Raw genomic sequence first — 27,018 nt, 5'->3', positions numbered from 1 at the left:
TTCTTGAGGGGAAAGTTGTAACTCTGTGAGATGATTTCACAGAACACAAAGAAGCTTCTCAGAAAGCTTCTTTCTCTTTGTTATCCGAGGATATTTCCTATGGCCCTATAGTCTACAAAAGGATCCGAAATATTTGTTCTCAGATGCCACAGAAATAAGGCTAGCAAAAGATCCACGAAATACAGATGTAACTCTGTGAGTGGAAGTCACATATCACACAGCAGTTTCTCAGAAACCTTCTTTCCATATTTCATTTGAGGATATTTCCTTTTTCACCATAGCCCTCTATGGGCTTCCAAATATCAGTTTGCCTATTCCACAAGAACTGTATTAGCTAAAGGCTTCTTGAGGCGAAAGGTGTAACTCTGTGAGATGATTTAACAGAACACCAAGGAGTTTCTCAGAAAGCTTCTTTCTCTTTGTTATCGGAGGTTATTTCCTTTGTCCCTATGGTCTTCAAAGGGATCCGAAATATCTGTTTTCAGATTCCACAGAAATAAGGCTAGCAAAGAGATCCACGAAATACAGATGTAACTCTGTGAGATGAATTAACAGAACACTTAGCACTTTCTCACAAAGCTTCTTTCCAGATTTCATCTGAGGATATTTGCTTTTTCTGCATAGCCCTCTATGGGCTTCCAAATATCACTTTGCCAATTCCACAAGAATTGTCTTAGCGAAAGTCTTCTTCAGGAGAAAGCTGTAACTCTGTGAGATGATTTCACAGAACACAAAGAAGTTTCTCAGAAAGCTTCTTTCTCTTTGTTATCGGAGGATATTTCCTTTGGCCCTATAGTCTTCAAAGGGATCCGAAATATCTGTTCTCAGATTCCACAGAAATAAGGCTAGCAAAGAGATCCACGAAATACAGATGTAACTCTGTGAGATGAATTAACAGAACACTAAGCAGTTTCTCAGAAAGCTTCTTTCCATATTTCATCTGAGGATATTTCCTTTTCCACCATAGCCCTCTATGGGCTTCAAATATCACTTTGCCAATTCCACAAGAACTGTCTTAGCGAAAGGCTTCTTGAGGGGAAAGCTGTAACTCTGTGAGATGATTTCACAGAACACAAAGAAGTTTCTCAGAAAGCTTCTTTCTCTTTGTTATCGGAGGATATTTCCTTTGGTCCTATAGTCTTCAAAGGGATCCGAAATATCTGTTCTCAGATTCCACAGAAATAAGGCTAGCAAAGAGATCCACGAAATACAGATGTAACTCTGTGAGATGAATTAACAGAACACTAAGCAGTTTCTCAGAAAGCTTCTTTCCAGATTTCATCTGAGGATATTTCCTTTTTCACCATAGCCCTCTATGGGCTTCAAATATCACTTTGCCAATTCCACAAGAACTATCTTAGAGAAAGGCTTCTTGAGGGAAAAGCTGTAACTCTGTGAGATGATTTCACAGAACACAAAGAAGTTTCTCAGAAAGCTTCTTTCTCTTTGTTATCGGAATTTATTTCCTTTGACCCTATAGTCTTCAAAGGGATGCGATATATCTGTTCTCAGATTCCACAGAAATAAGGCTACCAAAGAGATCCACGAAACACAGATGCAACTTTGTGAGTGGAAGTCACATATCATAGAGCAGTTTCTCAGAAAGCTTCTTTCCAGATTTCATCTGAGGATATTTCCTTTTTCACCATAGCCCTCCATGGCCTTCCAAATATCACTTTGCCAATTCCACAAGTACTGTCTTAGCGAAAGGCTTCTTGAGGGGAAAGCTGTAACTCTGTGAGATGATTTCACAGAACACAAAGAAGTATCTCAGAAAGCTTCTTTCTCTTTGTTATCGGAGGATATTTCCTTTGGCCCTATAGTCTTCAAAGGGATCCGAAATATCTGTTCTCAGATTCCACAGAAATAAGGCTAGCAAAGAGATCCACGAAATACAGATGTAACTCTGTGAGATGAATTAACAGAACACTAAGCAGTTTCTCAGAAAGCTTCTTTCCAGATTTCATCTGAGGATATTTCCTTTTTCACCGTAGCCCTCTATGGGCTTCCAATTGTCACTTTACCAATTCCACAAGAACTGTCTTAGCGAAAGGCTTCTTGAGGGGAAAGCTGTAATTCTGTGAGATGATTTCACAGAACACAAAGAAGTTTCTCAGAAAGCTTCTTTCTCTTTGTTATCGGACGATATTTCCTTTGGCCCTATAGTCTTCCAAGGGATCCGAAATATCTGTTCGCAGATTCCACAGAAATCAGGCTATCAAAGATATCCACCAAATACAGATGTAACTCTGTGAGATGAATTAACAGAACACTAAGCAGTTTCTCAGAAAGCTTCTTTCCAGATTTCATCTGGGGATATTTCCTTTTTCACCATAGCCCTTTATGGCCTTCCAAATATCACTTTGCCAATTCAACAAGAACTGTCTTAGCGAAAGGCTTCTTGAGGGGAAAGCTGTAACTCTGTGAGATGATTTCACAGAACACAAAGAAGATTCTCAGAAACCTTCTTTCTCCTTGTTATCGGAGGATATTTCCTTTGGCCCTATAGTCTTCCAAGGGATCCAAAATATCTGTTCCCAGATTCCACAGAAATAAGGCTAGCAAAGAGATTCACCAAATTCAGATGTAACTCTGTGAGATGAATTTAGAGAACACTAAGCAGTTTCTCAGAAATCTTCTTTCGAGATTTCACCTGAGGATATTTCCATTTTCACCATAGCCCTCCATGGGCTTCCAAATATCACTTTGCCAATTCCACAAGAACTGTCTTAGCGAAAGGCTTCTTGAGGCGAAAGCTGTAACTCTGTGAGATGATTTCACAGAACACAAAGAAGTTTCTCAGAAAGCTTCTTTCTCTTTGTTATCGGAGGATATTTCCTTTGGCCCTATAGTCTTCAAAGGGATCCGAAATATGTGTTCTCAGATTCCACAGAAAAAAGGCTAGCAAAAAGATCCACGAAATACAGATGTAACTCTGTGAGATGAATTAACAGAACACTAAGCAGTTTCTCAGAAAGCTTCTTTCCAGATTTCATCTGAGTATATTTCCTTTTTCACCATAGCCCTCTATGGGCTTCCAAATATCACTTTGCCAGTTCCACAAGAACTGACTTAGCGAAACGCTTCTTGAGTGGAAAGTTGTAACTCTGTGAGATGATTTCACAGAACACAAAGAAGTTTCTCAGAAAGCTTCTTTCTCTTTGTTATCGGAGGATATTTCCTTTGGTCCAACAGTCTTCAAAGAGTTCCGAAATATCTGTTCTCAGATTCCAGAGAAATAAGGCTAGCAAAGAGATCCACGAAATAGAGAGGTAACTCTGTGAGTGGAAATTACGTATCACACAGCAGTTTCTCAGAAACCTTCTTTCCATGTTTCATTTGAGGATATTTCCTTTTTCACCATAGCCCTCTATGGGCTTCCAAATATTACTTTGCCAATTCCACAAGAACTGTTAGCGAAAGGCTTCTTGAGGGGAAAGTTGTAACTCTGTGAGATGATTTCACAGAACACAAAGAAGCTTCTCAGAAAGCTTCTTTCTCTTTGTTATCCGAGGATATTTCCTATGGCCCTATAGTCTACAAAAGGATCCGAAATATTTGTTCTCAGATGCCACAGAAATAAGGCTAGCAAAAGATCCACGAAATACAGATGTAACTCTGTGAGTGGAAGTCACATATCACACAGCAGTTTCTCAGAAACCTTCTTTCCATATTTCATTTGAGGATATTTCCTTTTTCACCATAGCCCTCTATGGGCTTCCAAATATCAGTTTGCCTATTCCACAAGAACTGTATTAGCTAAAGGCTTCTTGAGGCGAAAGGTGTAACTCTGTGAGATGATTTAACAGAACACCAAGGAGTTTCTCAGAAAGCTTCTTTCTCTTTGTTATCGGAGGTTATTTCCTTTGTCCCTATGGTCTTCAAAGGGATCCGAAATATCTGTTTTCAGATTCCACAGAAATAAGGCTAGCAAAGAGATCCACGAAATACAGATGTAACTCTGTGAGATGAATTAACAGAACACTTAGCACTTTCTCACAAAGCTTCTTTCCAGATTTCATCTGAGGATATTTGCTTTTTCTGCATAGCCCTCTATGGGCTTCCAAATATCACTTTGCCAATTCCACAAGAATTGTCTTAGCGAAAGTCTTCTTCAGGAGAAAGCTGTAACTCTGTGAGATGATTTCACAGAACACAAAGAAGTTTCTCAGAAAGCTTCTTTCTCTTTGTTATCGGAGGATATTTCCTTTGGCCCTATAGTCTTCAAAGGGATCCGAAATATCTGTTCTCAGATTCCACAGAAATAAGGCTAGCAAAGAGATCCACGAAATACAGATGTAACTCTGTGAGATGAATTAACAGAACACTAAGCAGTTTCTCAGAAAGCTTCTTTCCATATTTCATCTGAGGATATTTCCTTTTCCACCATAGCCCTCTATGGGCTTCAAATATCACTTTGCCAATTCCACAAGAACTGTCTTAGCGAAAGGCTTCTTGAGGGGAAAGCTGTAACTCTGTGAGATGATTTCACAGAACACAAAGAAGTTTCTCAGAAAGCTTCTTTCTCTTTGTTATCGGAGGATATTTCCTTTGGTCCTATAGTCTTCAAAGGGATCCGAAATATCTGTTCTCAGATTCCACAGAAATAAGGCTAGCAAAGAGATCCACGAAATACAGATGTAACTCTGTGAGATGAATTAACAGAACACTAAGCAGTTTCTCAGAAAGCTTCTTTCCAGATTTCATCTGAGGATATTTCCTTTTTCACCATAGCCCTCTATGGGCTTCAAATATCACTTTGCCAATTCCACAAGAACTATCTTAGAGAAAGGCTTCTTGAGGGAAAAGCTGTAACTCTGTGAGATGATTTCACAGAACACAAAGAAGTTTCTCAGAAAGCTTCTTTCTCTTTGTTATCGGAATTTATTTCCTTTGACCCTATAGTCTTCAAAGGGATGCGATATATCTGTTCTCAGATTCCACAGAAATAAGGCTACCAAAGAGATCCACGAAACACAGATGCAACTTTGTGAGTGGAAGTCACATATCATAGAGCAGTTTCTCAGAAAGCTTCTTTCCAGATTTCATCTGAGGATATTTCCTTTTTCACCATAGCCCTCCATGGCCTTCCAAATATCACTTTGCCAATTCCACAAGTACTGTCTTAGCGAAAGGCTTCTTGAGGGGAAAGCTGTAACTCTGTGAGATGATTTCACAGAACACAAAGAAGTATCTCAGAAAGCTTCTTTCTCTTTGTTATCGGAGGATATTTCCTTTGGCCCTATAGTCTTCAAAGGGATCCGAAATATCTGTTCTCAGATTCCACAGAAATAAGGCTAGCAAAGAGATCCACGAAATACAGATGTAACTCTGTGAGATGAATTAACAGAACACTAAGCAGTTTCTCAGAAAGCTTCTTTCCAGATTTCATCTGAGGATATTTCCTTTTTCACCGTAGCCCTCTATGGGCTTCCAATTGTCACTTTACCAATTCCACAAGAACTGTCTTAGCGAAAGGCTTCATGAGGGGAAAGCTGTAATTCTGTGAGATGATTTCACAGAACACAAAGAAGTTTCTCAGAAAGCTTCTTTCTCTTTGTTATCGGACGATATTTCCTTTGGCCCTATAGTCTTCCAAGGGATCCGAAATATCTGTTCGCAGATTCCACAGAAATCAGGCTATCAAAGATATCCACCAAATACAGATGTAACTCTGTGAGATGAATTAACAGAACACTAAGCAGTTTCTCAGAAAGCTTCTTTCCAGATTTCATCTGGGGATATTTCCTTTTTCACCATAGCCCTTTATGGCCTTCCAAATATCACTTTGCCAATTCAACAAGAACTGTCTTAGCGAAAGGCTTCTTGAGGGGAAAGCTGTAACTCTGTGAGATGATTTCACAGAACACAAAGAAGATTCTCAGAAACCTTCTTTCTCCTTGTTATCGGAGGATATTTCCTTTGGCCCTATAGTCTTCCAAGGGATCCAAAATATCTGTTCCCAGATTCCACAGAAATAAGGCTAGCAAAGAGATTCACCAAATTCAGATGTAACTCTGTGAGATGAATTTAGAGAACACTAAGCAGTTTCTCAGAAATCTTCTTTCGAGATTTCACCTGAGGATATTTCCATTTTCACCATAGCCCTCCATGGGCTTCCAAATATCACTTTGCCAATTCCACAAGAACTGTCTTAGCGAAAGGCTTCTTGAGGCGAAAGCTGTAACTCTGTGAGATGATTTCACAGAACACAAAGAAGTTTCTCAGAAAGCTTCTTTCTCTTTGTTATCGGAGGATATTTCCTTTGGCCCTATAGTCTTCAAAGGGATCCGAAATATGTGTTCTCAGATTCCACAGAAAAAAGGCTAGCAAAAAGATCCACGAAATACAGATGTAACTCTGTGAGATGAATTAACAGAACACTAAGCAGTTTCTCAGAAAGCTTCTTTCCAGATTTCATCTGAGTATATTTCCTTTTTCACCATAGCCCTGTATGGGCTTCCAAATATCACTTTGCCAATTCCACAAGAACTGTCTTAGCGAAAGGCTTCTTGAGGTGAAATGTGTAACTGTGTGAGATGATTTCACAGAACACAAAGAAGTTTCTCAGAAAGCTTCTTTCTCTTTGTTATCGGAGGATATTTCCTTTGGCCCTATAGTCTTCAAAGGGATCCGAAATATCTGTTCTCAGATTTCACAGAAATAAGGCTAGCAATGAGATCCACGAAATACAGATGTAACTCTGTGAGATGAATTAACAGAACACTAAGCAGTTTCTCAGAAAGCTTCTTTCCAGATTTCATCTGAGGATATTTCCTTTTTCACCGTAGCCCTCTATGGGCTTCCAAATATCACTTTGCCAATTCCACAAGAATTGTCTTAGCGAAAGGCTTCTTGAGGGGAAAGCTGTAACTCTGTGAGATGATTTCACAGAACACAAAGAAGTTTCTCAGAAAGCTTCTTTCTTTTTTTATCGGAGGATATTTCCTTTGGCAATATAGTCCTCAAAGGGATCAGAAATATCTGTTCTCAGATTCCACAGAAATAAGGCTAGCAAAGAGATCCACGAAATACAGATGTAACTCTGTGATATGAATTAACAGAACAGTAAGCAGTTTCTCAGAAAGCTTCTTTCCAGATTTCATCTGAGGATATTTCCTTTTTCACCACAGCCCTCTATGGTCTTCCAAATATCACTTTGCGAATTTCACAAGAACTGTCTTAGCGAAAGGATTCTGGAGTGGAAAGCTGTAACTCTGTGAGATGATTTCACAGAACACAAAGAAGTTTCTCAGAAAGCTTCTTTCTCTTTGTTATCGGAGTATATTTCCTTTGGCCCTATAGTCTTCAAAGGGATCCGAAATATCTGTTCTGAGATTCCACAGAAATAAGGCTAGCAAAGAGATCCACGAAATACAGATGTAACTCTGAGAGATGAATTAACAGAACACTAATCAGTCTCTCAGAAAGCTTCTTTCCAGATTTCATCTGAGGATATTTCCTTTTTCACCATAGCCCTCTATGGGCTTCCAAATATCACTTTGCCAATTCCACAAGAAGTGTCTTAGCGGAAAGCTTCTTAAGGGGAAAGTTGTAACTCTGTGAGATGATTTCACAGAACACAAAGAAGTTTCTCAGAAAGCTTCTTTCTCTTTGTTATCGGAGGATATTTCCTAGGGCCTATAGTGTTCAAAGAGATCCGAAATATCGGTTCTCAGATTCCACAGAAATAAGGCTAGCAAAGAGATCCACGAAATGCAGATGCAACTCTGTGAGATGAATTAAAAGAACAGTAACAGTTTCTCATAAAGCTTCTTTCCAGATTTATCTAAGGATGTATCCTTTTTCACCATAGCCCTCTATGGGCTTCCAAATATCACTTTGCCAATTCCACAAGAACTGTCGCTGCGAAAGGCTTCTTGAGGGGAAAGCTGTAACTCTGTGAGATGATTTCACAGAAAACAAAGAAGTCTCTCAGAAATCTTCTTTCTCTTTGTTATCGGAGGATATTTTCTTTGACCCTATAGTCTTTCAAGGGATCCAAAATATCTGTTCTCAGATTCCACAGAAATAAGGCTAGCAAAGAGATCCACGAAATACAGAGATGAATTTACAGAACACTAAGCAGTTTCTCAGAAAGCTTCTTTCCAGATTTCATCTGAGGATATTTCCATTTTCACCATGGCCCTCTATGGGCTTCCAAATATCACTTTTCCAATTCCACAAGAACTGTCTTAGCGAAAGGCTTCTTGATGGGAAAGCTGTAACTCTGTGACATGATTTCACAGAACACAAAGAAGTTTCTCAGAAAGCTTCTTTCTCTTTGTTATCGGAGGATATTTCCTTTGGCCCTATCGTCTTCAAAGGGATCCGAAATATCTGTTCTCAGATTCCACAGAAATAAGGCTAGCAAAGAGATCCACGAAATACAGATGTAATTCTGTGAGGTGAATTAACAGATCACTAAGGAGTTTCTCAGAAAGCTTCTTTCCAGATTTCTTCTGACGATATTTCCTTTTTCACCATAGCCCTCTATGGGCTTCCAAATATGACTTTGCCAATCCCACAACAATTGTCTTAGCGAAAGGCTTCTTGAGGGGAAAGCTGTAACTCTGTGAGATGATTTCACAGAACACCAAGAAGTTTCTCAGAAAGCTTCTTTCTCTTTGTTATCGGAACATATTTCCTTTGGCCCTATAGTCTTCCAAGGGATCCAAAATATGTGTTCTCAGATTCCACAGAAATAAGGTAGCGAAAGATCCACGAAATACAGATGTAACTCTGTGAGTGGAAGTCGCATATCACACAGCAGTTTCTCATCATGCTTCTTTCCAGATTTCATTTGAGGATATTTCCTTTTTCACCTTAGCCCTCTATGGGCTTCCAAATGTCACTTTGCCAATTCCACAAGAACTGTATTAGCGAAAGGCTTCTTGAGGCGCAAGCTGTAACTCTTTGAGATGATTTCACAGAACACAAAGAAGTTTCTCAGAAAGCTTCTTTCTCTTTGTTATCTGAGGATATTTCCTTTGGCCCTAGAGTCTTCAAAGGGATCAAAAATATCTGTTCTCAGATTCCACATAAATAAGGCTAGCAAAGAGATGCACGAAATACAGATGTAACTCTGTGAAATGAATTAACAGAACACTAAGCAGTTTCTCAGAAAGCTTCTTTCCAGATTTCATCTGAGGATATATCCTTTGTCACCATAGACCTCTACGGGCTTCCAATAATCACTTTGCCAATTCCACAAGAACTGTCTTGGCGAAAGGCTTCTTGAGGGGAAAGCTGTAACTCTGTGAGATGATTTCACAGAACACAAAGAAGTTTCTCAGAAAGCTTCTTTCTCTTTGTTATCGGAGGATATTTCCTATGGCCCTATAGTCTACAAAAGGATCCGAAATATTTGTTCTCAGATGCCACAGAAATAAGGCTAGCAAAAGATCCAAGAAATACAGATGTAACTCTGTGAGTGGAAGTCACATATCACACAGCAGTTTCTCAGAAACCTTCTTTCCATATTTCATTTGAGGATATTTCCTTTTTCACCATAGCCCTCTATGGGCTTCCAAATATCACTTTGCCTATTCCACAAGAACTGTATTAGCTAAAGACTTCTTGAGGTGAAAGCTGTAACTATGTGAGATGATTTCACAGAACACCAAGAAGTTTCTCAGAAAGCTTCTTTCTCTTTGTTATCGGAGGTTATTTCCTTTGGCCCTATAGTCTTCAAAGGGATCCGAAATATCTGTTCTCAGATTCCAGAGAAATAAGGCTAGCAAAGAGATCCACGAAATACAGATGTAACTCTGTGAGATGAATTAACAGAACACTAAGCAGTTTCTCGGAAAGCTTCTTTACAGATTTCTTCTGATGATATTTCCTTTTTCACCATAGCCCTCTATGGGCTTCCAAATATCACTTTGCCAGTTCCACAAGAACTGACTTAGCGAAACGCTTCTTGAGTGGAAAGTTGTAACTCTGTGAGATGATTTCACAGAACACAAAGAAGTTTCTCAGAAAGCTTCTTTCTCTTTGTTATCGGAGGATATTTCCTTTGGTCCAACAGTCTTCAAAGAGTTCCGAAATATCTGTCCTCAGATTCCAGAGAAATAAGGCTAGCAAAGAGATCCACGAAATAGAGAGGTAACTCTGTGAGTGGAAATCACATATCACACAGCAGTTTCTCAGAAACCTTCTTTCCGTGTTTCATTTGAGGATATTTCCTTTTTCACCATAGTCCTCTATGGGCTTCCAAATATCAGTTTGCCTATTCCACAAGAACTGTATTAGCTAAAGGCTTCTTGAGGCGAAAGCTGTAACTCTGTGAGATGATTTAACAGAACACCAAGAAGTTTCTCAGAAAGCTTCTTTCTCTTTGTTATCGGAGGTTATTTCCTTTGGCCCTATAGTCTTCAAAGGGATCCGAAATATCTGTTTTCAGATTCCACAGAAATAAGGCTAGCAAAGAGATCCACGAAATACAGATGTAACTCTGTGAGATGAATTAACAGAACACTTAGAACTTTCTCACAAAGCTTCTTTCCAGATTTCATCTGAGGATATTTGCTTTTTCTGCATAGCCCTCTATGGGCTTCCAAATATCACTTTGCCAATTCCACAAGAATTGTCTTAGCGAAAGGCTTCTTCAGGAGAAAGATGTAACTCTGTGAGATGATTTCACAGAACACAAAGAAGTTTCTCAGAAAGCTTCTTTCTCTTTGTTATCGGAGGATATTTCCTTTGGCCCTATAGTCTTCAAAGGGATCCGAAATATCTGTTCTCAGATTCCACAGAAATAAGGCTAGCAAAGAGATCCACGAAATACAGATGTAACTCTGTGAGATGAATTAACAGAACACTAAGCAGTTTCTCAGAAAGCTTCTTTCCATATTTCATCTGAGGATATTTCCTTTTCCACCATAGCCCTCTATGGGCTTCAAATATCACTTTGCCAATTCCACAAGAACTGTCTTAGCGAAAGGCTTCTTGAGGGGAAAGCTGTAACTCTGTGAGATGATTTCACAGAACACAAAGAAGTTTCTCAGAAAGCTTCTTTCTCTTTGTTATCGGAGGATATTTCCTTTGGTCCTATAGTCTTCAAAGGGATGCGATATATCTGTTCTCAGATTCCACAGAAATAAGGCTACCAAAGAGATCCACGAAACACAGATGCAACTTTGTGAGTGGAAGTCACATATCATAGAGCAGTTTCTCAGAAAGCTTCTTTCCAGATTTCATCTGAGGATATTTCCTTTTTCACCATAGCCCTCCATGGCCTTCCAAATATCACTTTGCCAATTCCACAAGTACTGTCTTAGCGAAAGGCTTCTTGAGGGGAAAGCTGTAACTCTGTGAGATGATTTCACAGAACACAAAGAAGTATCTCAGAAAGCTTCTTTCTCTTTGTTATCGGAGGATATTTCCTTTGGCCCTATAGTCTTCAAAGGGATCCGAAATATCTGTTCTCAGATTCCACAGAAATAAGGCTAGCAAAGAGATCCACGAAATACAGATGTAACTCTGTGAGATGAATTAACAGAACACTAAGCAGTTTCTCAGAAAGCTTCTTTCCAGATTTCATCTGAGGATATTTCCTTTTTCACCATAGCCCTCTATGGGCTTCCAATTGTCACTTTACCAATTCCACAAGAACTGTCTTAGCGAAAGGCTTCTTGAGGGGAAAGCTCTAATTCTGTGAGATGATTTCACAGAACACAAAGAAGTTTCTCAGAAAGCTTCTTTCTCTTTGTTATCGGACGATATTTCCTTTGGCCCTATAGTCTTCCAAGGGATCCGAAATATCTGTTCGCAGATTCCACAGAAATCAGGCTATCAAAGAGATCCACCAAATACAGATGTAACTCTGTGAGATGAATTAACAGAACACTAAGCAGTTTCTCAGAAAGCTTCTTTCCAGATTTCATCTGGGGATATTTCCTTTTTCACCATAGCCCTTTATGGCCTTCCAAATATCACTTTGCCAATTCAACAAGAAGTGTCTTAGCGAAAGGCTTCTTGAGGGGAAAGCTGTAACTCTGTGAGATGATTTCACAGAACACAAAGAAGTTTCTCAGAAAGCTTCTTTCTCTTTGTTATCGGAGGATATTTCCTTTGGCCCTATAGTCTTCCAAGGGATCCGAAATATCTGTTCTCAGATTCCACAGAAATAAGGCTAGCAAAGAGATCCACGAAATACAGATGTAACTCTGTGAGATGAATTAACAGAACACTGAGCAGTTTCTCAGAAAGCTTCTTTCCAGATTTCATCTGGGGATATTTCCTTTTTCACCATAGCCCTCTATGGCCTTCCAAATATCACTTTGCCAATTCCACAAGAACTGTCTTAGTGAAAGGCTTCTTGACGGGAAAGCTGTAACTCTGTGAGATGATTTCACAGAACACAAAGAAGTTTCTCAGAAAGCTTCTTTCTCTTTGTTATCGGAGGATATTTGCTTTGGCCCTATAGTCTTCAAAGGGATCCGAAATATGTGTTCTCAGACTCTACAGAAATAAGGATAGTAAAGAGATCCACGAAATACAGATGTAACTCTGTGAGATGAATTAACAGAACACTAAGCAGTTTCTCAGAAAGCTTCTTTCCAGATTTCATCTGAGGATATTTCCTTTTTCACCATAGCCCTCTAAGGGCTTCCAAATATCACTTTGCCAATTCCACAAGAACTGTCTTAGCGAAAGGCTTCTTGAGGGGAAAGCTGTAACTCTGTGAGATGATTTCACAGAACACAAAGAAGTTTCTCAGAAAGCTTCTTTCTCTTTGTTATCGGAGGATATTTCCTTTGGCCCTATAGTCTTCAAAGGGATCTGAAATATCTGTTCTCAGATTCCACAGAAATAAGGCTAGCGAAGAGATCCACGAAATACAGTTGTAACACTGTGAGATGAATTAACAGAACACTAAGCAGTTTCTCCGAAAGCTTCTTTCCAGATTTCATCTGAGGATATTTCCTTTTTCACCATAGCCCTCTATAGGCATCCAAATATCACTTTGACAATTCCACAAGAACAGTCTTAGCGAAAGTCTTCTTGAGTGGAAAGCTGTAACTCTGTGAGATGATTTCACAGAACACAAAGAAGTTTCTCAGAAAGCTTCTTTCTCTTTGTTATCGGAGGATATTTCCTTTGGCCCTATAGTCTTCAAAGGGATCCGAAATATCTGTTCTCAGATTCCACAGAAATAAGGCTAGCAAAGAGATCCACGAAATACAGATGTAACTCTGTGAGATGAATTAACAGAACACTAAGCAGTTTCTCAGAAAGCTTCTTTCCATATTTCATCTGAGGATATTTCCTTTTCCACCATAGCCCTCTATGGGCTTCAAATATCACTTTGCCAATTCCACAAGAACTGTCTTAGCGAAAGGCTTCTTGAGGGGAAAGCTGTAACTCTGTGAGATGATTTCACAGAACACAAAGAAGTTTCTCAGAAAGCTTCTTTCTCTTTGTTATCGGAGGATATTTCCTTTGGTCCTATAGTCTTCAAAGGGATGCGATATATCTGTTCTCAGATTCCACAGAAATAAGGCTACCAAAGAGATCCACGAAACACAGATGCAACTTTGTGAGTGGAAGTCACATATCATAGAGCAGTTTCTCAGAAAGCTTCTTTCCAGATTTCATCTGAGGATATTTCCTTTTTCACCATAGCCCTCCATGGCCTTCCAAATATCACTTTGCCAATTCCACAAGTACTGTCTTAGCGAAAGGCTTCTTGAGGGGAAAGCTGTAACTCTGTGAGATGATTTCACAGAACACAAAGAAGTATCTCAGAAAGCTTCTTTCTCTTTGTTATCGGAGGATATTTCCTTTGGCCCTATAGTCTTCAAAGGGATCCGAAATATCTGTTCTCAGATTCCACAGAAATAAGGCTAGCAAAGAGATCCACGAAATACAGATGTAACTCTGTGAGATGAATTAACAGAACACTAAGCAGTTTCTCAGAAAGCTTCTTTCCAGATTTCATCTGAGAATATTTCCTTTTTCACCATAGCCCTCTATGGGCTTCCAATTGTCACTTTACCAATTCCACAAGAACTGTCTTAGCGAAAGGCTTCTTGAGGGGAAAGCTCTAATTCTGTGAGATGATTTCACAGAACACAAAGAAGTTTCTCAGAAAGCTTCTTTCTCTTTGTTATCGGACGATATTTCCTTTGGCCCTATAGTCTTCCAAGGGATCCGAAATATCTGTTCGCAGATTCCACAGAAATCAGGCTATCAAAGAGATCCACCAAATACAGATGTAACTCTGTGAGATGAATTAACAGAACACTAAGCAGTTTCTCAGAAAGCTTCTTTCCAGATTTCATCTGGGGATATTTCCTTTTTCACCATAGCCCTTTATGGCCTTCCAAATATCACTTTGCCAATTCAACAAGAAGTGTCTTAGCGAAAGGCTTCTTGAGGGGAAAGCTGTAACTCTGTGAGATGATTTCACAGAACACAAAGAAGTTTCTCAGAAAGCTTCTTTCTCTTTGTTATCGGAGGATATTTCCTTTGGCCCTATAGTCTTCCAAGGGATCCGAAATATCTGTTCTCAGATTCCACAGAAATAAGGCTAGCAAAGAGATCCACGAAATACAGATGTAACTCTGTGAGATGAATTAACAGAACACTGAGCAGTTTCTCAGAAAGCTTCTTTCCAGATTTCATCTGGGGATATTTCCTTTTTCACCATAGCCCTCTATGGCCTTCCAAATATCACTTTGCCAATTCCACAAGAACTGTCTTAGTGAAAGGCTTCTTGACGGGAAAGCTGTAACTCTGTGAGATGATTTCACAGAACACAAAGAAGTTTCTCAGAAAGCTTCTTTCTCTTTGTTATCGGAGGATATTTGCTTTGGCCCTATAGTCTTCAAAGGGATCCGAAATATGTGTTCTCAGACTCTACAGAAATAAGGATAGTAAAGAGATCCACGAAATACAGATGTAACTCTGTGAGATGAATTAACAGAACACTAAGCAGTTTCTCAGAAAGCTTCTTTCCAGATTTCATCTGAGGATATTTCCTTTTTCACCATAGCCCTCTAAGGGCTTCCAAATATCACTTTGCCAATTCCACAAGAACTGTCTTAGCGAAAGGCTTCTTGAGGGGAAAGCTGTAACTCTGTGAGATGATTTCACAGAACACAAAGAAGTTTCTCAGAAAGCTTCTTTCTCTTTGTTATCGGAGGATATTTCCTTTGGCCCTATAGTCTTCAAAGGGATCTGAAATATCTGTTCTCAGATTCCACAGAAATAAGGCTAGCGAAGAGATCCACGAAATACAGTTGTAACACTGTGAGATGAATTAACAGAACACTAAGCAGTTTCTCCGAAAGCTTCTTTCCAGATTTCATCTGAGGATATTTCCTTTTTCACCATAGCCCTCTATAGGCATCCAAATATCACTTTGACAATTCCACAAGAACAGTCTTAGCGAAAGTCTTCTTGAGTGGAAAGCTGTAACTCTGTGAGATGATTTCACAGAACACAAAGAAGTTTCTCAGAAAGCTTCTCTCTCTTTGTTATCGGAGGATATTTCCTTTGGCCCTATAGTCTTCCAAGGGATCCGAAATATCTGTTCTCAGATTCCACAGAAATAAGGCTACCAAAGACATCCACGAAATACAGATGTAACTCTGTGAGATGAATTAACAGAACACTAAGCAGTTTCTCAGAAAGCTTCTTTCCAGATTTCATCTGGGGATATTTCTCTTTTCTCTATAGCCCTCTATGGCCTTCCAAATATCACTTTGCGAATTCCACAAGAACTGTCTTAGCGAAAGTCTTCTTAAGGGGAAAGCTGCAATTCTGTGAGATGATTTCACAGAACACAAAGAAGTTTCTCAGAAAGCTTCTTTCTCTTTGTTATCGGAGGATATTTCCTTTGGCCCTATAGTCTTCCAAGGGATCCGAAATATCTGTTCTCAGATTCCACAGAAATAAGGCTAGCAAAGAGATCCACGAAATACAGATATAACTCTGTGAGATGAATTAACAGAACACTGAGCAGTTTCTCAGAAAGCTTCATTCCAGATTTCATCTGGGGATATTTCCTTTTTCACCATAGCCCTCTATGTCCTTCCAAATATCACTTTGCCAATTCCACAAGATCTGTCTTAGCGAAAGGGTTCTTCAGGGGAAACCTATAACTGTGAGATGATTTCACAGAACACAAAGAAGTTTTCAGAAAGCTTCTTTCTCTTTGTTATCGGAAGTTATTTCCTTTGGCCCTATAGTTTTCAAAGGGATCCGAAATATCTGTTCTCAGATTCCACAGAAATAAGGCTACCAAAGAGATCCACGAAATACAGATGTAACTTTGTGAGTGGAAGTCACATATCATAGAGCAGTTTCTCAGAAACCTTCTCTCCAGATTTTATCTGAGGATATTTCCTTGTTCACCATAGCCCTCTATGGCCTTCCAAGTATCACTTTGCCAATTCCACAAGAACTGTCTTAGCGAAAGGCTTCTTGAGGGGAAAGCTGTAACTCTGTGAGATGATTTCACAGAACACAAAGAAGTTTCTTAGAAAGCTTCTCTCTCTTTGATATCGGAGGATATTTCCTTTGACCCTATCGTCTTCAAATGGATCCGAAATATCTGTTCTCAGATTCCACAGAAATAAGGCTAGCAAAGAGATCCACGAAATACAGATGTAATTCTGTGAGGTGAATTAACAGATCACTAAGGAGTTTCTCAGAAAGCTTCTTTCCAGATTTCTTCTGACGATATTTCCTTTTTCAAAATAGCCCTCTATGGGCTTCCAAATATGACTTTGCCAATCCCACAACAACTGTCTTAGCGAAAGGCTTCTTGAGGGGAAAGCTGTAACTCTGTGAGATGATTTCACAGAACACCAAGAAGTTTCTCAGAAAGCTTCTTTCTCTTTGTTATCGGAACATATTTCCTTTGGCCCTATAGTCTTCCAAGGGATCCAAAATATGTGTTCTCAGATTCCACAGAAATAAGGTAGCGAAAGATCCACGAAATACAGATGTAACTCTGTGAGTGGAAGTCGCATATCACACAGCAGTTTCTCATCATGCTTCTTTCCAGATTTCATTTGAGGATATTTCCTTTTTCACCTTAGCCCTCTATGGGCTTCCAAATGTCACTTTGCCAATTCCACAAGAACTGTATTAGCGAAAGGCTTCTTGAGGCGCAAGCTGTAACTCTTTGAGATGATTTCACAGAACACAAAGAAGTTTCTCAGAAAGCTTCTTTCTCTTTTTTATCTGAGGATATTTCCTTTGGCCCTAGAGTCTTCAAAGGGATCAAAAATATCTGTTCTCAGATTCCACAGAAATAAGGCTAACAAAGAGATCCACGAAATACAGATGTAACTCTGTGAAATGAATTAACAGAACACTAAGCAGTTTCTCGGAAAGCTTCTTTCCAGATTTCATCTGAGGATATATCCTTTGTCACCATAGACCTCTACGGGCTTCCAATAATCACTTTGCCAATTCCACAAGAACTGTCTTGGCGAAAGGCTTCTTGAGGGGAAAGCTGTAACTCTGTGAGATGATTTCACAGAACACAAAGAAGTTTCTCAGAAAGCTTCTTTCTCTTTGTTATCGGAGGATATTTCCTATGGCCCGATAGTCTACAAAAGGATCCGAAATATTTGTTCTCAGATGCCACAGAAATAAGGCTAGCAAAAGATCCACGAAATACAGATGTAACTCTGTGAGTGGAAGTCACATATCACACAGCAGTTTCTCAGAAACCTTCTTTCCATATTTCATTTGAGGATATTTCCTTTTTCACCACAGCCCTCTATGGGCTTCCAAATATCAGTTTGCCTATTCCACAAGAACTGTATTAGCTAAAGGCTTCTTGAGGCGAAAGCTGTAACTCTGTGAGATGATTTAACAGAACACCAAGAAGTTTCTCAGAAAGCTTCTTTCTCTTTGTTATCGGAGGTTATTTCCTTTGGCCCTATAGTCTTCAAAGGGATCCGAAATATCTGTTTTCAGATTCCACAGAAATAAGGCTAGCAAAGAGATCCACGAAATACAGATGTAACTCTGTGAGATGAATTAACAGAACACTTAGAACTTTATCACAAAGCTTCTTTCCAGATTTCATCTGAGGATATTTGCTTTTTCTGCATAGCCCTCTATGGGCTTCCAAATATCACTTTGCCAATTCCACAAGAATTGTCTTAGCGAAAGGCTTCTTCAGGAGAAAGCTGTAACTCTGTGAGATGATTTCACAGAACACAAAGAAGTTTCTCAGAAAGCTTCTTTCTCTTTGTTATCGGAGGATATTTCCTTTGGTCCTATAGTCTTCAAAGGGATGCGATATATCTGTTCTCAGATTCCACAGAAATAAGGCTACCAAAGAGATCCACGAAACACAGATGCAACTTTGTGAGTGGAAGTCACATATCATAGAGCAGTTTCTCAGAAAGCTTCTTTCCAGATTTCATCGGAGGATATTTCCTTTTTCACCATAGCCCTCCATGGCCTTCCAAATATCACTTTGCCAATTCCACAAGTACTGTCTTAGCGAAAGGCTTCTTGAGGGGAAAGCTGTAACTCTGGGAGATGATTTCACAGAACACAAAGAAGTATCTCAGAAAGCTTCTTTCTCTTTGTTATCGGAGGATATTTCCTTTGGCCCTATAGTCTTCCAAGGGATCCGAAATATCTGTTCGCAGATTCCACAGAAATCAGGCTATCAAAGAGATCCACCAAATACAGATGTAACTCTGTGAGATGAATTAACAGAACACTAAGCAGTTTCTCAGAAAGCTTCTTTCCAGATTTCATCTGGGGATATTTCCTTTTTCACCATAGCCCTTTATGGCCTTCCAAATATCACTTTGCCAATTCAACAAGAAGTGTCTTAGCGAAAGGGTTCTTCAGGGGAAACCTATAACTGTGAGATGATTTCACAGAACACAAAGAAGTTTTCAGAAAGCTTCTTTCTCTTTGTTATCGGAGGATATTTCCTTTGGCCCTATAGTCTTCCAAGGGATCCGAAATATCTGTTCTCAGATTCCACAGAAATAAGGCAAGCAAAGAGATCCACGAAATACAGATGTAACTCTGTGAGATAAATTAGCAGAACACTAAGCAGTTTCTCAGAAAGCTTCTTTACAGATTTCATCTGAGCATATTTCCTTTTTCACCATAGCCCTCTAAGGGCTTTCAAATATCACTTTGCCAATCCCACAAGAACTGTCTTAGCGAAAGGCTTCTTGAGAGGAAAGCTGTAACTCTGTGAGATGATTTCACAGAACACAAAGAAGTTTCTCAGAAAGCTTCTATCTCTTTGTTATCGGAGGATATTTCCTTTGGCCCTATAGTCTTCAAAGGGATCCGAAATATCTGTTCTCAGATTCCACAGAAATAAGGCTAGCAAAGAGATCCACGAAATACAGATGTAACTCTGTGAGTGGATGTAACATATCATAGAGCAGTTTCTCAGAAACCTTCTTTCCATATTCATCTGAAGATATATTCTTTTTCACCATAGCCCTCTATGGCCTTCCAAATATCACTTTGCCAATTCCACAAGAATTGTCTTAGCGAAAGGCTTCTCGAGGGGAAAGCTGTAACTCTGTGAGATGATTTCACAGAACACAAAGAAGTTCCTCAGAAAGCTTCTTTCTCTTTTTTATCGGAAGTTATTTCCTTTGGCCCTATAGTCTTCAAAGGGATCCGAAATATCTGTTCTCAGATTCTACAGAAATAAGGCTAGCAAAGAGATCCAAGAAATACAGATGTAACTCTGTGAGATGAATTAACAGAACATAAGCAGTTTCTCAGAAAGCTTCTTTCCAGATTTCATCTGGGGATATTTCCTTTTTCACCATAGCCCTCTATGGCCTTCTTAATATCACTTTGCCAATTCCACAAGAACTGTCTTAGCGAAAGGCTTCTTGAGGGGAAAGCTGTAACTCTTTGAGATGATTTCACAGAACACAAAGAAGTTTCTCAGAAAGCTTCTTTTTCTTTTTTATCGGAAGTTATTTCCTTTGGTCCTATAGTCTTCAAAGGGATCCGATATATCTGTTTTCAGATTCCACAGAAATAAGGCTAGGAAAGAGATCCACGAAACACAGATGTAACTCTGTGAGTGGAAGTCAAATATCATAGAGCAGTTTCTCAGAAACCTTCTTTCCATATTTCATCTGAGGATATATGCTTTTTCACCATAGCCCTCTATGGCCTTCCAAATATCACTTTGCCAATTCCACAAGAATTGTCTTAGCGAAAGGCTTCTTGTGGGGAAAGCTGTAACTCTGTGAGATGATTTCAACGAACACAAAGGAGTTTCTGAGAAAGCTTCTTTCTCTTTGTTATCGGAGGATATTTCCTTTGGCCCTGTAGTCTTCAAAGAGATCCGAAATATCTGTTCTCAGATTCCACAGAAATAAGGCTAGCAAAGAGATCCACGAAATACAGTTGTAACTCTGTGAGATGAATTAACAGAACACTAAGCAGTTTCTCAGAAAGCTTCTTTCCAGATTTCATCTGAGGATATTTCCTTTTTCACCATAGCCCTCTATGGGCTTCCAAATATCACTTTGCCAATTCCCCAAGAACTGTCTTAGCGAAAGGCTTCTTGAGGGGAAAGCTGTAACTCTGTGAGATGATTTCACAGAACACAAAGAAGTTTCTCAGAAAGGTTCTTTCTCTTTGTTATCAGAGGATATTTCCTTTGGCCCTATAGTCTTCAAAGGGATCCGAAATATCTGTTCTCAGATTCCACAGAAATAAGGCTAGCAAAGAGATCCAAGAAATACAGATGTAACTCTGTGAGATGAATTAACAGAACACTAAGCAGTTTCTCAGAAAGCTTCTTTCCAGATTTCATCTCAGGATATTTCCTTTTTCACCATAGCCCTCTATGGGCTTCCAAATATCATTTTGACATTTCCACAAGAACTGTCTTAGCGAAAGCTTCTTGAGGGAAAAGCTGTAACTCTGTGAGATGATTTCACAGAACACAAAGAAGGTTCTCAGAAAGCTTCTTTCTCTTTTTTATGGGAAGTTATTTCCTTTGGCCCTATAGTCTTCAAAGGGATCTGATATATCTGTTTTCAGATTCCACAGAAATAAGGCTAGCAAAGAGATCAACGAAATACAGATGTAACTCTGGGAGTGGATGTCACATATCATAGAGCAGTTTCTCAGAAACCTTCTTTCCATATTTCATCTGAAGATATATGCTTTTTCACCATAGCCCTCTATGGCCTTCCAAATATCACTTTGCGAATTCCACAAGAATGGCCTTAGCGAAAGGCTTCTTGAGGGGAAAGCTGTAACTCTGTGAGATGATTTCACAGAACACCAAGAAGTTTCTCAGAAAGCTTCTTTCTCTTTGTTATCGGAGGATATTTCCTTTGGCCCTATAGTCTTCAAAGGGATCCGAAATATCTGTTCTCAGATTCCACAGAAATAAGGCTAGCAAAGAGATCCACGGAATACAGATGTAAGTCTGTGAGATGAATTAACAGAACACTAAGCAGTTTCTCAGAAAGCTTCTTTCCAGATTTCATCTGAGGATATTTCCTTTTTCACCATAGCCCTCTATGGGCTTCCAAATATCATTTTGCCAATTCCACAAGAACTGTCTTAGCGAAAGGCTTCTTGAGGCGAAAGTTGTAACTCTGTGAGATGATTTCATAGAACACAAAGAAGTTTCTCAGAAACCTTCTTTCTCTTTGTTGTCGGAGGATATTTCCTTTGGCCCTATAGTCTTCCAAGAGATCTGAAATATCTGTTCTCAGATTCCACAGAAATGAGGCTAGCAAAGAGATCAACGAAATACAGATGTAACTCTTTGAGATGAATTAACAGAACACTAAGCAGTTTCTCAGAACCTTCTTTCCAGATTTCACCTGAGGATATTTCGTTTTTCACCATAGCCCACTATGGGCTTCCAAATATCACTTTGCCAATTCCACAAGAACTGTCTTAGCGAAAGGCTTCTTGAGGGGACAGCTGTAACTCTGTGAGATGATTTCAGAAGAAGACAGAGAAGTTTCTCAGAAAGCCACTTTCTCTTTGTTATCGGAGGATATTTCCTTTGGCCCTATATTCTTCCAAGGGAACCGAAATATCTGTTCTCAGATTCCACAGAAAAAAGGCTAGTAAAGAGATCCACGAAATACAGATGTAACTCTGTGAGACGAATTAACAGAACACTAAGCAGTTTCTCAGAAAGCTTCTTTCCAGATTTCATCTGAGGATATTTCCTTTTTCACCATAGCCCTCTTTGGGGTTCCAAATATCACTTTGCCAATTCCACAAGAACTGTCTTAGCGAAAGGCTTCTTGAGAGGAAAGCTGTAACTCTGTGAGATGATTTCCTCGAACACAAAGAAGTTTCTGAGAAAGCTTCTTTCTCTTTGTTATCGGAGGATATTTCCTTTGGCCCTATAGTCTTCAAAGGGATCCGAAATATCTGTTCTCAGATTCCACAGAAATAAGGCAAGCAAAGAGATCCACGCAATACAGATGTAATTCTGTGAGTGGAAGTCACATATCATAGAGCAGTTTCTCAGAAACCTTCTTTCCATATTTCATCTGAGGATATATGCTTTTTCACCATAGCCCTCTAGGGCCTTCCAAATATCACTTTGCCAATTCCACAAGAATTGTCTTAGCGGAAGGCTTCTTGAGGGGAAAGCTGTAACTCTGTGAGATGATTTCACAGAACACAAAGAAGTTTCTCAGAAAGGTTCTTTCTCTTTGTTATCGGAGGATATTTCCTTTGGCACTATAGTCTTCAAAGGGATCCGAAATATCTGTTCTCAGATTCCACAGAAATAAGGCTAGCAAAGAGATCCACGAAATACAGATGTAACTCTGTGAGATGAATTAGCAGAACACTAAGCAGTTTCTCAGAAAGCTTCTTTCCACATTTCATCTCAGGATATTTCCTTTTTCACCATAGCCCACTATGGGCTTCCAAATATCACTTTGCCATTTCCACAAGAACTGTCTTAGCGAGAGCTTCTTGAGGGAAAAGCTGTAACTCTGTGAGATGATTTCACAGAACACAAAGAAGTTTCTCCGAAAGCTTCTTTCTCTTTTTTATCGGAAGTTAATTCCTTTGGCCCTATAGTCTTCAAAGGGATCCGATATATCTGTTTTCAGATTCCACAGAAATAAGGCTAGCAAAGAGATCCACCAAATACAGATGTAACTCTGTGAGTGGATGTCACTTATCATAGAGCAGTTTCTCAGAAACCTTCTTTCCATATTTCATCTGAGGATATATACTTTTTCACCATAGCCATCTAAGGCCTTCCAAATATCACTTTGCCAATTCCACAAGAATTGTCTTAGCGAAAGGCTTCTTGAAGGGAAAGCTGTAACTCTGTGAGATGGTTTCACAGAACACCAGGAAGTTTCTCAGAAAGCTTCTTTCTCTTTGTTATCGGAGGATATTTCCTTTGGCCCTATAGTCTTCCAATGGATCCGAAATATCTGTTCTCAGATTACACAGAAATAAGGCTAGCAAAGAGACCCACAAAATACAGATGTAACTCTGTGAGATGAATTAACAGAACACTAAGCAGTTTCTCAGAAAGCTTCTTTCCGGATTTCCTCTGAGGATATTTCCATTTTCACCAAAGCCCTCTATGGGCTTCCAAATATCATTTTGCCAATTCCACAAGAACTGTCTTAGCGAAAGACTTCTTGAGGGGAAAACTGTAACTCTGTGAGGTGATTTCACAGAACACCAAGAAGTTTCTTAGAAAGCTTCTTTCTCTTTGTTATCGGAGGATATTTCCTTTGGCCCAATAGTTTTCAAAGGGATCTGAAATATCTGTTCTCAGATTCCACAGAAATAAGGCTAACAAAGAGATCCACGAAATACAGATATAACTCTGTGAGATGAATTAACAGAACGCTAAGCAGTTTCTCAGAAAGCTTCTTTCAAGATTTCATCTGAGGATATTTCCATTTTCAACATAGCCCTCTATGGACTTCCAAATATCACTTTGCCAATTCCAGAAGAACTGTCTTAGCGAAAGGCTTCTTGAGGGGAAAGCTGTAACTCTGTGAGATGATTTCACAGAACACAAAGAAGTTTCTAAGAAATCTTCTTACTCTTTTTTATCGGAGGAGATTTCCCTTGGCCCTATAGTCTTCCAAGGGATCCGAAATATCTGTTCACAGATTCCACAGAAATAAGGCTAGCAAAGAGATCCACGAAATACAGATGTAACTCTTTGAGATGAATTAACAGAACAGTAAGCAGTTTCTCAGAAATCTTCCTTCCAGATTTCATCTGAGGATATTTCCTTTTTCACCATAGCCCACTATGGGCTTCCAAATATCACTTTGCCAATTCCACAAGAACTGTCTTAGCGAAAGGCTTCTTGAGGGGAAAGCTGTTACTCTGTGAGATGATTTCACAGAACACAAAGAAGTTTCTCAGAAAGCTTCTTTCTCTTTGTTATCGGAGGACATTTCCTTTGGCCCTATAGTCTTCAAAGGGATCCGAAATATCTGTTCTCAGATTCCACAGAAATAAGGCGAACAAAGAGATCCACGAAATACAGATGTAATTCTGTGTGATGAATTAACAGAACACTAAGCAGTTTCTCAGAAAGCTTCTTTCCAGATTTCATCTGAGGATATTTGCTTTTTCACCATAGTCCTCTATGGGCTTCCAAATATCACTTTGCCAATTCCACAAGAACTGTCTTAGCGAAAGGCTTCTTGAGGGGAAAGCTGTAACTCTGTGAGATGATTTCATCGAACACAAAGAAGTTTCTGAGAAAGCTTCTTTCTCTTTGTTATCGGAGGATATTTCCTTTGGCCCAATAGTTTTCAAAGGTATCTGAAATATCTGTTCTCAGATTCCACAGAAATAAGGCTAACAAAGAGATCCACGAAATACAGATGTAACTCTGTGAGATGAATTAACAGAACGCTAAGCAGTTTCTCAGAAAGCTTCTTTCCAGATTTCATCTTAGGATATTTCCATTTTCAACATAGCCCTCTATGGGCTTCCAAATATCACTTTGCCAATTCCAGAAGAACTGTCTTAGCGAAAGGCTTCTTGAGGGGAAAGCTGTAACTCTGTGAGATGATTTCACAGAACACAAAGAAGTTTCTAAGAAAGCTTCTTACTCTTTTTTATCGGAGGATATTTCCCTTGGCCCTATAGTCTTCCAAGGGATCCGAAATATCTGTTCACAGATTCCACAGGAATAAGGCTAGCAAAGAGATCCACGAAATACAGATGTAACTCTTTGAGATTAATTAACAGAACAGTAAGCAGTTTCTCAGAAAGCTTCTTTCCAGATTTCATGTGAGGATATTTCCTTTTTCACCATAGCCCACTATGGGCTTCCAAATATCACTTTGCCAATTCCAAAAGAACTGTCTTAGCGAAAGGCTTCTTGAGGGGAAAGCTGTTACTCTGTGAGATGATTTCACAGAACACAAAGAAGTTTCTCAGAAAGCTTCTTTCTCTTTGTTATCGGAGGATATTTCCTTTGGCCCTATAGTCTTCAAAGGGATCCGAAATATCTGTTCTCAGATTCCACAGAAATAAGGCGAACAAAGAGATCCACGAAATACAGATGTAACTCTGTGTGATGAATTAACAGAACACTAAGCAGTTTCTCAGAAAGCTTCTTTCCAGATTTCATCTGAGGATATTTCCTTTTTCACCATTGTCCTCTATGGGCTTCCAAATATCACTTTGCCAATTCCACAAGAACTGTCTTAGCGAAAGGCTTCTTGAGGGGAAAGCTGTAACTCTGTGAGACGATTACATCGAACACAAAGAAGTTTCTGAGAAAGCTTCTTTCTCTTTGTTATCGGAGGATATTTCCTTTGGCCCTATAGTCTTCAAAGGGATCCGAAATATCTGTTCTCAGATTCCACAGAAATAAGGCTAGCAAAGAGATCCACGAAATACAGATGTAACTCTGTGAGTGGAAGTCACATATCATAGAGCAGTTTCTCAGAAACCTTCTTTCCATGTTTCATCTGAGGATATATGCTTTTTCACCATAGCCCTCTAAGGCCTTCCAAATATCACTTTGCCAATTCCACAAGAACTGTCTTAGAGAAAGGCTTCTTGAGGGGAAAGCTGTAACTATGTGAGATGATTTCACAGAACACAAAGAAGTTTCTCAGAAAGCTTCTTTGTCTTTGTTATCGGAGGATATTTCCTTTGGCCCTATAGTCTTGAAAGGGATCCGAAATATCTGTTCTCAGAATCCACAGAAAGAAGGCTAGCAAGGAGATCCACGAAATACAGATGTAACTCTGTGAGATGAATTAACAGAACACTAAGTAGTTTCTCAGAAAGCTTCTTTAAAGATTTCATCTGAGGATATTTCCTTTTTCACCATAGCCCTCTATGGGCTTCCAAATATCACTTTCCCAATTCCACAAGAACTGTCTTAGCGAAAGGCTTCTTGAGGGGAAAGCTGTAACTCTGTGAGATGATTTCACAGAACACAAAGAAGTTTCTCAGAAAGGTTCTTTCCCTTTGTTATAGGAGGATATTTCCTTTGGCCCTATAGTCTTCAAAGGGATCCGAAATATCTGTTCTCAGATTCCACAGAAATAAGGCTTGCAAAGAGATCCACGAAATACAGATGTAACTCTCTGAGATGAATTAACAGAACACTAAGCAGTTTCTCAGAAAGCTTCTTTCCAGATTTCATCTCAGGATATTTCCTTTTTCACCATAGCCCTCTATGGGCTTCCAAATATCACTTTGACATTTACACAAGAACTGTCTTAGCGAAAGCTTCTAGAGGGAAAAGCTGTAACTCTGTGAGATGATTTCACAGAACACAAAGACGTTTCTCAGAAAGCTTCTTTCTCTTTTTTATCGGAAGTTATTTCCTTTGGCCCTATTGTCTTCAAAGGGATCCGATATATCTGTTTTCAGATTCCACAGAAATAAGGCTAGCAAAGAGATCTACGAAATACAGATGCAACTCTGTGAGTGGATGTCACTTATCATAGAGCAGTTTCTCAGAAACCTTCTTTCCATATTTCATCTGAGGATATATGCTTTTTCACCATAGCCCTCTAAGGCCTTCCAAATATCACT

This window comes from Macaca mulatta, chromosome 13 (genome assembly GCF_049350105.2).
Source record: "Macaca mulatta isolate MMU2019108-1 chromosome 13, T2T-MMU8v2.0, whole genome shotgun sequence".
NCBI classification, from domain to species: domain Eukaryota; kingdom Metazoa; phylum Chordata; class Mammalia; order Primates; family Cercopithecidae; genus Macaca; species Macaca mulatta.
This window is presented reverse-complemented; position numbering follows the sequence as displayed.